This window comes from Pinus tabuliformis, chromosome 3_2, assembly GCF_031772625.1.
Source record: "Pinus tabuliformis cultivar Carrire ecotype Pingquan chromosome 3_2, CPIR1, whole genome shotgun sequence".
Lineage (NCBI taxonomy): Eukaryota > Viridiplantae > Streptophyta > Pinopsida > Pinales > Pinaceae > Pinus > Pinus tabuliformis.
The window spans coordinates 652636859-652649678 of NC_142302.1; the positions used below are offsets into that span (position 1 = coordinate 652636859).

General features: G+C 30.5%; 1 long non-coding RNA gene across 1 annotated transcript; it reads right to left on the bottom strand.

The window, feature by feature from the left end:
- Positions 1 to 7067: 7067 nt before the first annotated feature.
- On the bottom strand, positions 7068 to 7569 carry LOC149182350 (uncharacterized). The gene is made up of 2 exons (XR_016257607.1): positions 7442 to 7569; positions 7068 to 7153 (listed from the first exon to the last, which is right to left on the bottom strand). It is a non-coding gene; the product is annotated as an uncharacterized LOC149182350 (long non-coding RNA).
- Between the last annotated feature and the right edge of the window lie 5251 nt (positions 7570 to 12820).

The following is a 12820-nucleotide window of genomic DNA, read 5'->3' on the forward strand; positions in this document are numbered from 1 at the left end:
ATTCCACGGACAAAGACAGCCTGGAGAACTGGAAAAATGAGAAGTCTGGACAGGAGGAATTTCTCAAAAATCTTCCTCCCCTTGAAGATACAGGACCTGCTGCTGAGGAAGGGAATCAAGGTGAAGCAAGCCATTCGATGGCAATCCCTAGCAGCAATTTGGGTGGCAATGAAAGTCTGAGAACCGGTGGTGCAGGTCTGGCTGAGGAGAAGAATCATGGCATGACAAAGGAGGGGTAGCGCCACCTGGGACTGCCTCTTTATTTTTTGTTTCGGCTACTATTTCAGGCTCACAGTCAGGTTTCAGCGCTCATGACCTACTGTTTTTGGCTTCCATCTGGGGATTTGGTGATACATTTTGTGCTGGTTTGCATTGATTTTGTGTTTCTGTGGCTCAGTTCTCTTTCTTAGCTAAATATGTCACTCTCTATGTCTTTTATCTGGGTTCTTGATCATTGTAACTGGTCTCCCCAGCTTCTGTTTGTAAGGGTGCAGTTCTGTTCTGTTGAGCGCTCTCAAACTATGTCTCCTAAGGCCTCGACACTATGTAAAAATATTTTGCCTTACAGTTAATAGAATTTAGTATTTGCAGAGAAAAAAAAAAAAAACATACCATCATATATATATATATATATATATATATATATATATATATATATATATATATATATATATATATATATAGAGAGTGTAAAGAAAATTAATATTATTTCTCTAAATTATGAAATTAAAAAAGTTATAGTTTTATTAAATTATAATAACAAGATAATAAATATTATTTTTAATATTGATTAAATAAAAAATAATAATCAAATAAATATTTATAATTTAGTTATTTATATATAATTGAAATTACTAGATTTTATTAAAATAATTTTATTTTTATTTCTTTTTAATATTTTTTAATTGCAATTCTTGAATTTCATTTCATTAATATAGTACAAAGGACGTGACATTTCATACAACAAATAGAGAGAGTGCACATAAAGACAACTCCACAAGATGGTAAGAAACAAAATGAGACCTTTCTAATGAACACTAAATTATACAACATATTGTCCATTTTTAAAGTGAAATAAACACGATACTTCCATAAACGAGACACATTAAAGGAGTGAACCAATAATGTAAAAGTAACCACAAGTACATGTAGATCTGGAGGAGAAGAACACGCATGAAATGCTTCTCATAGCACCCTCAAGTATGAGCCTCCCTCGCCATAAGATCTGTAATTGGATGGTCATCAACATACTCATATATCCAAAGCGACTAATACCAAAAATACCAAAACCAATACTTAAACTGACATAAAAAATTTCATGAATGACATGGACATGACTAATAAAAAATGAATAACACTGAAGTTACCTTAAATTTATAGAAATATAATTTAAATTTCTCCATGACAATGCAATCCCAAAACACGCACCAGTAACCTTCACACTAATCTGATTAACCAAACCAAGTTGAAAGCGTCATAATGAAACCATACCTCGAGATGGATGACCAAAATTGAAGCAAAAAGAAGAAGACCAACAAAAGTTAATCTTAATTAGAGAAGATAATTGTCAAGTATTGTGCATTGTCCATTGGAGGGTTAGTGTGATCACCAAGCAGGTCAGTGAGGTCACCTAAAGCTGAATCCGACACAAGAAAACTTTCAACCTTGGTTAATAACGAATCCATAATATAAACATAATTGTTTATTCATGAGCATATGTTTGGTGTCTTCAAGTGAAAAAAATACATTATAATTATGGAACTACTTGTCCCTAAAAATTAAATGCAACAAGGTATCCATTTGTTGGTGAAGAGCTAAGAAACTCAAGAAATGAAACCCGAGTTTCCTGAATCTACCAGGAATAGGGACCCTAGTAATATCTTCATCAGCAATATTTGAATCTGAGTGATATGGATGCTCAATAGACTCTAACTCCAACAAGAGAATTTCCTTTCTCACTTCTAAGGGAATCACATTGAAAAAGTCTCAACTGAATCATAAGCAAAAGAACGAATACATTTATGCTCAACAATACCCAAGTCGCCCCTTGTGCTCAACATTCTCTCGCGAGGAGGCATAACCATAATGACAAAATAACAAATAGGACCACTCAGAGACCCTCTACCCGTGAAGCAAGATGAAGAACAAAACATCGATCTTGAAACCCTGACTAAAATATTAGCAGGCCGTGACCCACTAGCCACAACAGAGGACTAAACCCCAACAAATTATCAAATTCCCCACAACAAAAAGACATAAAACATTATAATCTCCAATACCTTATTAGAGAGATTGACACAAACAAAGGACAAGAGAAAACTCAACACTCTGACCCAGAGGAAGGGTGAATCCAATGCTTAAAAAGCTCAGAAACACTAGCAAGGCGAAAGCAAATACTACCATATATAACCTCTACTTTGCAAAGCTGAAGGATAACAATAAAGAGGTACATATGCAACCAATGAAAACAACCTAGATCAAAGACACCCTAATTGATAAAACAATGACCTATGTAGAGATAATAAGCTCCCAACCTTTGACATAATTCAGAACCAAAAAATGGGACAGAAGTACCTCCAAACTTGCTACCAAAGGCCTAGACTCAAATCGAAGTAGAAACCCAGACTTTGCAACCACACAACAATAAACACAACACAACGTGGACTCATTGAATAAAAAACCCAAACAATACATCCATGCAACAAGAAACAACACACAACAACCACAAAAGAATCCAAAGGAAGGAGGTCGAGGATAACTCCTCACCTCCAATCTCACAGTTCATGTACTTTGGCCACCCCAGTGTCATTTAACATGCATTTAAAATGATGAGGCTGATATCGTTCAAACCCAAAACCATCAAATGGTGACTGTCATGCCTTCCCCAAATTGTGACACGTGTTATCTATTCTGCATTTCATAAAACAAAACTCCCTATCTACCCACATAACGATACCATCGGAGAAAATAAATTATAAAATTAAAAAAATATATTAATATAAATGTAACATGAAAACTATTTATATATTTTTAAATTTTTTATATTAATATATTTTAATATTCTAAAAATTATTATTTATGAAAAAAAATTATAAATAAATTTTAATATATTAAACATTCATATAGTATTTTAATATTAAACATTGATATTTAAATTAGTTTTTAAAACTTACCATATTAAAACTAAATTAATATACATACTTATTTATTGATGAAATAAAAAATTTTTTTTTTTATAAAATAATAATAATATATATTTATAATGATAATAATTAAATAATTTTTTATAATAATATTTGTAAATTTTATTTAATAATAATAAAAATATTTTTATAAATTTATTAAATAATAATGGAATAAATATTTATTATATTAATAATTAATTAAATATTTATAGCAATAATAGCTAAATATTTTTTTTTAATAATATTTTCTTATTGTATTTAATAATAATAATAATTTATAGTTTTAAAACTCACAATATTAAAATTAAGTTATTTTTTTTAATTTATAATATATATATGAAATAATAATAATAATATATATTTATAATGATAATAATAATAATAATTTATAGTTTTAAAACCCACAATATTAAAATTAAGTTATTTTCTTTTTAATTTATAAAATATATATATATATATATATATATATATATATTAAATGAAATAATAATAATATATATTTATAATGATAATAATTAAATAATTTTTTAGAATAATATTTTCTAAATTTATTTAATAATAATAAATATAATAATTTTATAATTTTATTTAATAATAATAATAAGTTAAATATTATTTTTAGTAACAATGAAATAATTTTATTAAATAATAATTAATTAAATGCATATATATATATATGTTTGTGTGTGTGGGGAAAGATTAAATATATATTTGTAATATTTATTATATTATAATTTGATTAATTTTAATATACTTTTAAAAATTATTTTATATATTGATATATTAGGATAATATAAATAATTTAGATATTTTTAAATAAATGATGAAGTTAATTATAGATATAACGGAAAATTATATTGATTATTTAAAATTGTGGATTTATTATTATTTAAAATTTGATAAATAAAAGTATATAAATAATAATTTCTTTATATTTCAAAGGAACTTCTCTTGGCTTCGAGAATTTTGTAATATAAATTCTCTACTAACGAGGCCAACCACGTGAAGGTGGAAGTTCGTTTGGCCCCTCCCCCTCACTCCTAATTTATGGTCTACTACTATTTCACTCATCACTCCCCCTGCCCCACCTTCTATTTGATTTCCCTAAGAAATATACTAAAGTTCATTTGAGCTACCCACTCACTTGTAGATTCTATAATATTACTATTTCACTCAACACTCTCCCAATCCCCCCTTTTAATTTCATGTGCAATAAATTTAAATTGAAAATAGGCATCAAATTTTGATCATTACAAAAATATTATTGCAAATACAAAATGATCCCATATTAAATTTTTTTCATTCTCACACATTCCAAGCATATACCAATTTACAATCAACAATCATCATTACATTAAAAAATATTATATATATGCAAGCATCACATCAAATTTTCATCATTCCATTAAAAACCATATAGATACACAAGTACTAAAACATCATATCATATTTCCATCATTACATTCGAAAACATTATAAATACACAAACACATAAACATTCCTTGAGATTTTATTACACAAAAGATTGTAAATACCCAAACAAACACTAAGAAAAACATACAATCAAGAATACAAACACATAATAAAAATGCCTACAATCAAGAGTACACAACGCACATACAATGAAGAGTACAAACATAGAATCAAGAGTACAATTCAAATTTTAATCATTGCAAACAAGATTATAAGAACAAAAGAAATACAAACACACAATAAATACGCAAACATAACAAACATTACAAACACGCAATTATTCAAACATCAAAAGCATTGCAAATAATCAAGAGTACAATTCAAGTTTTTAATCATTACAAACAAGATTGTAAGTACAAAAACAATACAAACACACAAGCATTACAAATACACAAACATTTGAACATCAAAAGCATTGCAAATACACAAGCATACAAACATCCCATCAAATTTCTTATTACACACACAAAATTATAAATACATACAAACATTTGCATATCAAATTTTGATCATCATACATAGAAGATTGTAAATATCCAAACATACAAAGTTGATGTAGACACTAAATAAAACCATATGCTAAAAAAAATTCACACACATTTCAAAGTACATACCAAGCATGTCATCCACATCCATTGTAAACGCATAACTATGAAAATGAATCCCAAACAACAACCATTGCCATACACATCACAAATACACATCAAATAATGAATATCACAAAAAGCATTGTAAACACACAAAGATACAAACATTAGATATCAAGCCTTGGCCATCCCACACATTGTAAACACACAAAGATACAAACATTAGATATCATGTCTTGGCCATCCCACACATTGTAAGCACACAAAGATACAAACATTGCATATCAAACTTTGTTCATCACACACAAAAATATACACATCAAATAATGAACATCACAAAACGCATTGTAAACACACAAAGGTACAAACATTAGATATCATGTCTTGGCCATCCCACACATTGTAAGCACACAAAGATACAAACATTGGATATCAAATTTTGGTCATCACACACAAAAATATACACATCAAATAATGAACATCACAAAAAACATTGTAAACACACAAAGATACAAACATTGCATATCAAATTTTGGTCATCACACACAAAAATATACACATCAAATAATGAACATCACAAAAAGCATTGTAAACACACAAAGATACATTGAACATTGCATATCAATTTTTGTCATCACACACAAAAATATACACATAAAACAATGAACATCACTAAAAGCATTGTAAACACACAAAGATACAAACATTGCATATCAAATTTTGGTCATCCCACACAAAAATATACACATCAAATAATGAACATTACTAAAAGCATTGTAAACACACAAAGATACAAACATTAGATATCATGTCTTGGCCATCCCACACATTGTAAGCACACAAAGATACAAACATTCAATATCAAATTTTGGTTATCACACAAAAATATACACATCAAATAATGAACATCACAAAAAGCATTGTAAACACACAAAGATACAAACATTAGATATCATGTCTTGGTCATCCCACACATTGTAAGCACGCATAGATACAAACATTGCATATCAAATTTGGGTCATCACACACAAAAATATACACATCAAATAATGAACATCACAAAAAGCATTGTAAACACACAAAGATACAAATATTAGATATCAAGTCTTGGCCATCCCACACATTGTAAACACACAAAGATACAAACATTGCATATCAAATTTTGGACATTAGAAATTCATTGTAAACGCAATCGTATAAATGAAACTCAAAAAACAATCATTCCACAAAATTCTACATGTAAATTCAAGTAACAAAAAAACACATCAATCAATCTATGCATTAAAAGATTTTAGTTTGCAATCTATTAAACTAAAAGTATCTAGTTCTAAAATAAGTAAATGAAAAAGTAAGGTGGAGAGAGGGACACAAACCCTTGAGGATAGCCATGGTCCATCCTCAAGAGCAATGAGAAAGGGCTTTTAGCCCTTTCAAACAAAATAATACTTTTATTATTATGATGTTTTTAGAGTAATTACATAATAAAGATGAAAAATAAATGAATGCTAGTTTATTTTGGGTCATGATAACATAATGAATTCATAATGACATGTAGATATTTCATCTATCCTAACATGCTTGTATATTCTTCATGCCTTCTTTATCATCTGCAAAAAAAACAACAATTATCAAAATTTAGTGGTCATCTATTGGTTATCTATAAAGTAGAATTTTTTTTTGAATTAAATTTAATATTTTAAGCAAAGGGACTAACCCCTAATTTGATAACTTGCTAAGTGAATGCAAAGGTTAGAACATAGAGATATGATGAAATTAAAGGCAATGAATAAATTGAAAGTTGATATAAAGGTTTGAATTAACCTTTGCACCATTTGCACTATGGTGTATCTTTTTCTGCAACAACGGTGATATATCTATGCAATACAAGCCATCATACTCGCAGATAGCCTACAACTCATTGGGCATATTCATCCAATTAATTAAAATACATAATCAATCAAACATTCCCAGCACAACATGGAGTTTGACGTTTTGAAAGCTGAGAGTAAATAAAAGTAAAAAAACACAACATGGAGTTTGACGGTTTTGAAAGCTGAGAGTAAATAAAAGTAAAAAAATAAAAGTAAGAGGAAATGTATTTAATACAGCATACATATATTGAAGGATCATACAAGAAATTAAATGAATCTGAACATTCTTTTTTTCATTAAATATGTATTTAAAAAAATTGCTTACCTTTGACGGAAGAAATTAAATGGTTTCCTTTTTTCCATGCGCTTAGATTCAATGTTATTGGGAGAAGGGACGCTGCTGCACTGTGAGGAATGATCTGGGAGAAGGGACGCTGCTGCATTGGGAGAACGGACGCTGCAGTGGGAGAACAGAACAACCATGAATTTGGCATATAATATATATAGTCTATTTGGCAACACAAAAACCATCAATTTGGCATATAATGGTGTACAAATTCTTACGAAATTCCAAATGTATCCACCAATTTTTTATTTTTTATTTTTATAATGGCAAGATATCCACCAAACACTGAGTGGGAACAATTGAATTTTATATGAATATAACAATAATGACAAACACACACCGAAGAATGAATGAGAGTGATCGATCACAACTCAAAACCTTTTTTGAAAACAAGCACTAGGAGACGAAATACAAAACAACTAGTCCAACATATTATTCACTGTCACTGTATATGCATCCAAAATAATAGGCAAAGTTTCTGTTGGCAGACTATTCTAAGGCATGTAAACTAACAAAGATGAGTAAATTTCTTACAAATGCAACCCCTACCAAAAGGCAAAGTTCCCTAGAAACTTTGGAGTAGAGTTGGAGTTCCGTGGTCTAGACTAGAATCTCTATAAATAGCTGTTAGCAAATCCAAGCACCCAAACCCAAGAAATCAATAAAACTACGAATCTGGAAAAATAGAAAACACTGGTGGTGCCAAAACCAGTTTAATCAAACTTCTCCAAATATAATGAATAATTAATTTAGCATTTATGTTGTATTTCAAGTTCCCAAAACCACTGTAATTCAAGTTCTCCGGATATAATGAATAATTTAGCAAATTTTGTTAGCTTTATTATAAAAGGCCAGAAGGAAGCTTTTGGATTATGGGAGGAATGATTATGGTTTTGATTTTGAGGTTTCAAAAATTGATTCAAGTCATTTTAGGAGGATTGTTCAGGTCAATTGCAAATAATTGTGAACAAATAATTGTGAACAAATCCAAGCACCCAAGTCCAAGAAATCAATAATTGCAAATAACTGTTAAGCAAATCCAACCACCCAAGCCCAAAAAATCAATAACTGCAAATTTGGACAAATAGAAAACACTCTTGGACCGACACCAATAAAGGCCATCTTAGGATTTTTCATCTCTATTTGGTGCTGCTCACATCTAACACCAAATAAATTATGGTTATGCCGATTATGAGAAACCTCGGCCCAGGTTTATGATATATCCTTAGCTATAATATGCAAGGGCAAGGAGATGAGTTTCAAGGATGTTTTGAGACAGAACCCAAATTCCCATCAAATTAGTTTGACCATTTTAGATTTTGGAAGGTTGGAGTAGGAGAATCAACGTTTTATTCACAGCAATACGTAAAATCTGAGACAGAACCCAAATTCCCATCAAATTAGTTTGACCATTTTAGATTTTGGAAGGTTGGAGTAGGAGAATCAACGTTTTATTCACAGCAATACATAAATCTATTATCAAACTCATGACATCATCACAGCCATGACTGTAAATTCATCATAAATGAATGAATTATCTAGAAAGTACAGTGAAATCTGAACATTCTCTTTATATAAGAATGAAGAAAACCACTATGAGAATAAGAATGAAGCTCTCTTCACTTCATCTAAGTTTCTAGATCAAGCAACAACTTGCACAATTAATCATAGACAATGGAAAGAAAAAGAACTTGCTTTCTCAACAATTGATTGAAAAAATTCAAATTTCTACCACTCATCCCCAACCATATCATTTTGGATGCATCCATGAAGCAATATTTACTTTATGTTTGGAGTGGTTTATCAAATTTTCCATTAGACCATTCATTGATACAATTGATTGTGATGATACACCCTTCTATTGTTGAGATGTGATATTTTCTGAGCCCTACCAATTTCACATAAAGACATAAAATTGTGGGTATTATAACTTCTACAAGCTCTGCAAGGAAAATAAGGTCTACAATGTCATCTCTTCTTTCCCTTATTTTGCATTTGCTAGAAGATAAGTTAATAACCATATAGATATCCACAAGCTCAAAATTTTTAATATGTTCTAATGTTCATCCTTGTTGGCATTCATCTACTTGCTTTATAGTACTCACACTTTTGCATGGAGATGTCTTCCTGAGCACCGAGTCCAACTCCAATCCTCAACTTACTTCATACCATGCCCTAGTTAGCATCTTCTCCATGGTGCACCTCCAACTAAGGATATGAAGGTCATATCTTTTGCATAGGTGTTTCTGCTACAAATGATTAGCTTAATCTTATTAGGAGGACATTCTATAACTCAGCATCATGTTGTTGTAATTATTCCATGTAGTATCATTTCAAAATCCATTCTTCTAATATCCAATTAGGTTATTTCAGTCACCTCAGTTCCTACAAACGATGATGTATTTCATGAGAAAGATTGTAAGATCAGGTCATCATGATAACATTTTCATATCCTATTTTAGGGATTAAATAATTGAACCAAATTAAAATAATCAAAGTGCCCTCACGCTATGACAATTTTCTCCTCTGATGAGCACTATGAGTTATTCTATGTCATTTTTCTCCTCTCATAAGGACTATGAGTTATCTCTTAGATGTTATCATAGAATACCAATTTGGATGGTAGGGCTGGGATTGTAGGATGTGGAAATATGCCCCATCCAATGGAGAATGTATCCACCTTTTACAACTAAACATCAAAAGCTAACCCTTTTGCATAAAGTATACTTTAGTTTTTCTTTCTCACATCGACACAAAGCTAAAACTCTTACCAATTTCCTTCTTGGATCTTCCCTCCTAAATATATTCCAAGATGCTAAGTTGCTCGTTTTTGCTCATAATCAAGAAACACCTAGTTTGACTGGCGAAGGGAAGAAGAAACATTGATTATATCAATAGGAAATATTGCCATTTTGATAATGAATGTTGTCACGACTTGTTGGCCAAAAAGGTCAATGCCTTTCTTATTGAACAATATCGAACAATAGAAGTGATGACATCGATGATGCACAGCTAGATATTAATGTTAATAATTCAACATCCATATACCCTTAGTGGGTTATCATGGTGGAAAAACTACTTTGAGAACAAGAATGAAGCTCTCTTCACTTAATAGTTTCTAGATCAAGCAACAACTTGCACAATTAATTATAGACAATGTCTCCATTTGTGGGCCCTCTGTCGGTGGCTTGGTACAATGTGTTAAAGCTAAATGTTCATTTTGACTCTACACAAAGCATTACGCTCTTAGTTGAAGTATACTAAGGCCGCTAAATTGAAAAAATGAACATTTTCCAAGGACCGTTTAGTCCTATCCATTGTCTAGGCATTATTATGCCTAATCAAATTTGATATGTACTCAACTATTAATACATAATGGCTTTAGCGAGTATGTTTATGCATGATTTGACTCATATGGTATGATTTGACTCATATGATATAATTTGAAGCCTATAACTATTTTCATGATGGGAAAATTTTACCTTTTTGGTGCTTAGGTACATAATAGGAAGAGCATGTATCGTACTAGGAGTTTGTTTAGCCTATTCACTTACAAGTGAGAAAATTTGGCACAATAGACACTTTATATGATAGAGATGTTTGGTAGAATTCAATAAACTAGTGAAAGCTTCATACGAACATATCCTAGAGCTACTACAATTTTTTATATGGCCGCCCCCATATGTGGCGATTCTTTTTCCCCTGAGAGGAATTAGAGCACCTAAGTGGGATCAAGGAAGGTAGACAAACTTGTTTTGTGTTTATAATACCCTTAAGATTATTCTGGAAAAGAGATATGGTACAAAAAGGTCCTTTGAGTAAATGCAACCAATGAATATGGCATGTCGATTAGGAGATTCAACTAGTTTGGCTTCTCTTGTTGCCTATGATTTGAAGCCCTCATAAATGTTCCAAAACCAAGAGAGCATCTTAATGAAGTATGTATAGGATGTGGACAATAAGTATTCCATCTTTCATGGCATTGTATCATGGTTTTGATGAGAAATCTAGCCTTGTTTTAAATGTCTAGGTATAACATCTTTTGAATTGGATTCTCAATTAATTTGTAGTATTGTAAAAATTGAAAACGTAAATTCTCGTCTTAGGATAATACTCCCTATTACTCAATGCTGACTCTTTCCATTTAATATTATATTACTATCAACGTTGATATTGATACTTGATGAGACGTGGTGAATAATATGATTTTAATGTTTTTGTGTTATGTATGTATATATGTATAAAATATGGTACACCCCCTTACCTAATCGTGCCATTGTCACTGCATTCCCATGAACAAATCTTTGACACCTTAAAATGTACTTCTATCTATTGCCTCAATTTTTTTTAATCCTTTCACATTTGTTTTATTATGCCATTGTTTTACTCTTAATTTTCATCATTAGTTTATAGAGTTCAAACTTTTCGTTTTATGATATAGATATGTTGGAAATTAGGTATGGGATACAATTAACTCTTTGGCATTGTATTGGATAAAACTTCTTTTGTCCACATTTATGGTTTGTTTCTAGATTTATGTTGTAGTCGTGAAGATCAATATATAAGTTGTTAGGTTGAATTTTAGGTCCATGATAAAAATAGGTGAAACATTGGATTTTCCCTTTGCACATTTATGCCTTTTTACTAATCTTTTTTATAGTTTAAGATATAGGCAACAATTAACCGTTTGGCATTGTGATAGATATAATTATTTTTTTCCCATGTTTGCAATATACTTTTTTGGTTTGTTTCTAGGTCTATGATGTAGTTTTTAAGATCAATATATTAATTTGCTGTTTAAGCTTCCAATCACTAAACTTGTTGAGATAGAAAATAGTGGAATTTAAAGATGCATGAAGAATAATAAAAATATGGGGATTCGAGAATCATATGGAGGAAGAATATTTGGATGATTGAATATCTTGCAAAAGACTAACACCTGTTGGAAAAAATGGAAAAAAACTATGGAAGCAGACATAAGGAAAAGAAATATTTATGGGAAGGTAAATATATAATGAGGAAATAGGAAACATGTGAGAATACAATTAATGCATATTAATTGAAGACCCTCTAGGCCATGCATGGGAAAGAGATCGATCGCTCTAAGACAAATTAATGGATTTATGAGTTTTGCTATAAGAGAGATGTTTTCTTCTAACATCCCCCAACCACCCATCTTGTTGAGAAATCAAGAGGCTTACAATTTATATTAGATTGCTCTTTCCTTGATATTTTTTTATGAAGTGTGTTGGCCTTTTACTGATATTTATTATGTTATTCCATCAAACAATTACCAAAACGTAAACATGAAGATCACAAGAAAAATAATGAACACAAGATATAGGCTCCAAGCTAGGC